Genomic DNA, 5,528 nt, shown 5'->3' on the forward strand with positions numbered 1-5,528 from the left:
TGGATTAGCCCCGTTGGACGCCCCCGCCCCCCAGGTGCCCCTGCCACTTCACTGCTGCCCGCAAACTAATGAATGTTTCTAATCCCAAATCCAGGTTTGCCTTAGACGACTTGGCGGTTTGAGGTGGGGGTGGGGAGCACGTGCCGACCCGCCCTTTCTGGAACTTTCCTGCTGGTGGCATTAGACATAGTCCCGAGTTCCCCACCTACGTTTCGGGAGGCTTCGGTCCAGCCAGACAAAGGATGCTACTCAGCGCCAAAGAGAAATGAGCCACTGAGCCACCAAAAGACGTGGAGGAACCTTGAACGCGTCTCACTAGGTGAAGGAAGCCCAGCTGCAAAGGCCACACGCGGCGTGACCCCAACTCCGTGACATTCGGGAAGGGCGGAACGGTGAAAGGTCGGGGTTTGCCGGAAGCTGGGACGGAGGGAGCCGTGGATGGCGGAGCAGAGGACGTTAAGGGCAGTGACAATACTGTGTCTGACGTCATAATGGGGCATCCGTGACGTCACACGTCTGTGTGAACCCACAGAACGTGCACCCCCGAGAGGGAGCCTGATGGGAACCTGGGCTGGGTGACAGTGATGTGTCCGTGCAGATCTGTTAATTGTAATGAATGTGCCACCTGCTCAGGGCTGTGGACAGCGGGGGAGGCTGTGTGTGGGGGAGGGGCAGGGCGATACGGGGGTCTCTGTACCTTCCCCTCGATTTTGTCGTGAGCCTAAAACCGCTCTGAAAAATAACGTCTTAAAAACGCACGTGAGCAGACGAGAAGACAAAACCGTTCCCGCCTTTGGAAAGACTTCCCGAGGCGACACGCCCCTCTCTGGGCGTTTGGCCGTCACCTCTCATCCTCAGTGCCTGGACGGTGTCCCCAGCAACGCTGACACAGGCAGCCCAGGGCCACGGGGTGTGCGCTCCCTGGACGGGGTCGCTGCAGGCGATGAGGCTGCCGCACGGCGAGGCGTGACCTCCACGCATGGGCCGTTCTCCCTCCACGGTCCCTGGGGACGCCGCCTGCTTCCACGGCGTCCGTGGGGGCCAGCACGAGGACCGGGGGGGCCAGCACGAGGACCGGGGGGGCCACATGAGGGACTGCTAGCCCGGTCACATCTGCACTCCCTCCTGGGGCTGCAGCTGCCTGGAGACAGGGCGTGTTTCGGGAGAGGCCTGTGGGCGGGGTCACCTCTGCTCCGTGCCCCCGTCTTCCGTGACACGCCTCTTTCTGTGGCGCTGACCGTGGAGGGAAGGAGATGGCGGCAACCGTGGTCGCTGTGGCTGGAGGGCATCCTTGGGCCTGCCACCCTCGGCCTCCGGCCACACTCCGCCGGCGTCTGGCCTCGGCGACATGGTTCGCGGTCGGGCCCCTTGTAATCCGATGTGCGGGCTGTTTGTGACCGTTCTGCACTGACTGGAGTCTGGCTCCTGTGCCGGCTTTGTTTATCAACGAGAAACACAGACCTCGGCTCATGATTGCGGGTTGCAGAGTGTGTGCACAGGCGGCGTCTGATCTGTCATCGCTCTGTCTACTGAGAATTAAAGCTCCATGCGACGGGGAGGGGCTAAGGTTCAGAGAGGTCTGGGGACTTTCTCAAAGTCACACAGCATGTGGCAGTGCCAAACTGGGATGCGGTCCCGACGGGTAAGTGACACATGGGCATGGGACAGCTCTGAGCCCGGCCCGGCCAGCCTGCCGCCGGCGTCTGGGCGTCGGGGGCCACGGCCACCACTGCCCCAGGAAACCTGCCTCCTCCGAGACCTCGCTCTCCTGTGACGCAGGGTTTCTGCCTTCTGGCTTCTGACTGTCGCACAAGGCCATGCGCTGGGGCTGTCGGGACCGGCAGGGTGTGTGGAACGGAGCCAAGCGCCGGCCAGGGTCCCCGTCCTCTGCGGGCTCCCAGACTGATAACCAGAGGACAGAAGTCGGGACAAAGTCCCCGGGAAGAGGGAGCCTCTGCTGGAAGCCCTGTGACAGGCTCACGTCCACGTGCTGCCTGTACCGGCGTCTGGCTGGGCGAAGGGGGAGTTTGACCTGAGAGCCACGAGCTGGGGCCCTGCCTGGGGCCCTGCGGGAAGGCGTCCGGACGGGCAGCCCCAGGGACCACTCCACGAGGGCCACCCACAAAGCCCACCGCATGGAGGAGGCAGAAATGCAAGCTCGGCCGTCCCTTCAGGAAGGCCCGCCGTGAGGCCGCTGTGAGCCGGTGGCGGGTCCAGTGCTGGACATCACTAGTCATTCCCATCCCCGCGTGACGTCTGAGTTCACGGCAGGGGCCCACCTCCCCCCTTGGTGGCCTGGGCTCGTGATTACGTCCCTTCACTTTGAATGCCCGTCCCTCGGGCTCCGCGGGTGGCGATGTGGCTGGCGGTTTCCTTCCCGTTAACCGGCGGTTGTTGATGAAGCATCTGCCGGGACCCGTACGGGTGGAGGCCAGGTCCAGGCGGACCGGCCCTGGCCTGGGGATTTGCCGCGCCGCGGAGCGGGCGGGATTCGTGCCGACGGAGACAAAGCGAGACGCTCTGTGGGCGCCCGGCTTCCTCAACCCGCCTGTCCCTCAGCTGGCATCGTCCCCTCGGAATCCTGGAACCGGCCCCCACCCCGCTCCCGCCCCCTGGGGAGGTCCAGTGGTTTGCTCAGCGGTGAAATGCTCCCCAGGGTCCGATGACACTGACCCATTGTTCCCGGTAGAAGGGGTGCTCTTTGGTGGTGGGGGGGGGGTGTTGCTTCAGTGGTGCATCCCTGGGGAGGGAGCTAGGCGCATGTCGGGTCCTGGTAGGAAGGCAAGGGCGGGTCCTCGAGTCGCCCCTGGGAGAGGCGAGGTCACCTGCCGTGGAGCCCCAGAGACTTCTTGGATGTCACCCACCCTCCCTTGCCAGCAGCAGGCCGAGCCTTGGCTGGGCCGGGGTCCTGAGCTAGAATTGACTTGCCTTTGCTTCACCGTCTGGCTGGCCTCCTTTCGTGGCGAGCAGATTGCCAAGGCACGTCCCCGGTGCTGCCCCCAGAAACAATTCCCACCCAGACATGAGATTTTTCGGTGACTTGTGATTTCGGAATTAGTAGTTAATTGGTTGGAGGTGCAAATCCAAGAACCTAAGAGCTTGTAAATCTGATTTACAGCGGCAGTATTTATGAATCGGGCTGTTTTCAGGTCCTCGAAGTGGGGGCCTGTGGTAACAGTGGGGTGTCATTCACAAACCCAGGTTCTCTTTGATTCTAACAGAAAGTTCCGTTCCAAGCAGTTAAGTACTTTTATTAGTCTAATTACACTGCAGATATGTGTATGTGTATGTGTGTGTGTGTGTGGGGGGGGAGTCTTATGTTCTCTGAAACCGTCTACAAATGTTTCCTGTTTTCTTAAACTTACCTTATCCTTTTGGATAAGATCCCACGTCTAAACCTGTCGTTCACTTGCGTATTTTGACAGCGACAGATCCATCTGCCAGGCGGTCTTCAGTGCCAAGGCAGCCAGCAAGTGACGACGCCACCTCGCGTCCGGGCGCAACGTGCCCCACTAGCCGGGGAGCTTTGGTTGCTCCTTCATGTTTGTCCTTAGGCGTGTGGGCCTTCTCGGGGTGACCGAAGGTCGGCTCAGGAGGGACACAGACTGGCCCAGCCGCACGGACCTGTGGGGTCAGTCACCGGGGCTGACCGTGGACCCGGGCGGGCGGCTGGGCCCAGGACTCGCGTGTTCTTGGGGGCCCCGCCCGCAGGTGGCACTCTGTGGCTTTGGCCAGTTCCTCATTTGCAGAGGCCCGAGGCCTGCTGCCCTGGGGGTCCCGCGTGGTCCTGAAGCCCGCGCTCTGCTGCCGCGGTGTGCGAGGGAGTCCGAAGCCAGCTTCCTCCAGCGTGTGGTTCTAGCGTGCGTCTTCGACTCTCCTAAAACAGTTAAATGACCTCAGACTAGCTCTGACGACACTTCGCGGCCATTTCAGCCGATGGGTCGCGCCCGCGTGTGTGACTTCCTGTAGCTGTCACGGTCCCGGGGTCTGCGCTGTTCCGCGTCTCTGCCCGGGCCTCACCGCGAAGTCTGCCTCTCTCATCACGGTCCGCCCCTTGGATGCAGCCGCTAAGTCGTGCTTACTGGCTCGATTCCAGTTTTTCTTTTTAAGTGAAATCTAAGCTGATGAGCGTGAGGTGATCTAAAGAAGGCTAGCGAGGGGGTGGCCATGGGGTGTGCGGTCACGTGGGCTGAGGTGGTCTGTGAGGAGCTGAGCATGGGGCTGACACCGTGACAGCGTGCCTGTCTCCCTGCACACACCCCAGAGTCCCTGCGTCTCGGCCCTGACCCCCGTTAGGCCCCAGGCCCCGGGAGCGCAGTGACCCCACAGGTTCCGGCCACCCACTCAGATTTGGCCTGGATGTCCACTCCGAAAAAGCTTTTCCCTGGGGCTGCCCGTGGCACGCCTGCCCGTGCCGTGCACCCCACCCTGGAGCTGGCGGTGGTACGTTCGGCGCTGGCGAGGCTTTGGGGTCTTTTCTGTGCCATGATTTGCCTTATCACAGGAATGGCGATGCTTTGGTCCCAAGCACTCCAGCTGACGGAGCTGTCCTACGCTGAGCTGTACCCCTGCGAAATTCACTTGTTGGCATCCTTACCCACAGGGCCTCAGAATGTGGCAGTATGTGGAGACAGGGTCTTTACAGAAGAAATCAAGTTCACATGAAGTTATTAGGGTGGGCCCTGGCGTCCTCGTGAGTAGGAGCGATTTGGAGACAGACCCACTGCAGTGTAGCCCGGGGACAAGGACCAGTTCACTGTGTGCAGTGAACCGGGGGAAGGAGCATCTCTCTCCCGCAGGAAAAGTAACGTCGCCTTTGACTAGGATCTGCTGGAAGGCCAGGTTAGGGCACCACGGATTCTGGGGTAGAATGCCAGGCGGGCCGGGGGGACGGCGCTCCCGGCCAGGTCCCCCGAGAGCTGCCGTCGCGGGTCCAGCCTCTCGCGGGAGTCGAGTCTGACCTGACGGAGGGGCCTGGCTTGGGCACGGCCACAGCTCGGGTGTCCCGTCTCGGCTCTCCCTGGGGGCGTCTGCCCCTCCGTGCACCTGAGAAGCCAGCCGCGAGAAGGGTTTTATTCCCCCTTTTCCTGGTCTGGAACTTTCCCGATAACCAGGTTCAGTCCTCCGACTTAAGGTGAGAAGGGGGACGGGCTGCCCAGCGTTTGTCCAAAGGGCTGTTTACGTCCGACAGGCTGTCCCCATGGGGCCGTAATCTTTCCTAGAGGCACGTGGCGTTGCCCCGGGCGCCCTCCCTGAGTCCCGGCCGGGGAGGCTCAATTGCTGTCCCTGGGCCTTGCTTTTTCCTGTCACCTGTAAGAGCCGATAGCCTCCCGATGGCTCGTGGAAATCACTGGCGAAAAGAAAGCCTTCGTGCGTATAGATCTCCTCGCCATTTGCATTTGTAAGTGAACGATCTAGTGAGGACGGAAAGCAGAAAGTGTGGCGCTGGATCGATGAAGTGATTTTCCCGACGAAGGTGGTCTGCGCTGTCCCGTTAACTCGGCCTTGCCTGCTTCTCACGTAAGGCG

The 5,528-nt window shown here is 61.6% G+C and overlaps 1 protein-coding gene across 1 annotated transcript in view; it reads left to right on the plus strand.

The window, feature by feature from the left end:
* Positions 1–5,528, plus strand: part of SHANK2 (SH3 and multiple ankyrin repeat domains 2) — a 408,406-nt gene that overhangs the window by 26,007 nt on the left and 376,871 nt on the right. The gene's annotated exons all lie outside the window — the stretch shown is intronic.

The sequence above is a fragment of the Pteropus alecto genome, unplaced genomic scaffold (genome assembly GCF_000325575.1).
Source record: "Pteropus alecto unplaced genomic scaffold, ASM32557v1 scaffold43, whole genome shotgun sequence".
Taxonomy (NCBI): domain Eukaryota; kingdom Metazoa; phylum Chordata; class Mammalia; order Chiroptera; family Pteropodidae; genus Pteropus; species Pteropus alecto.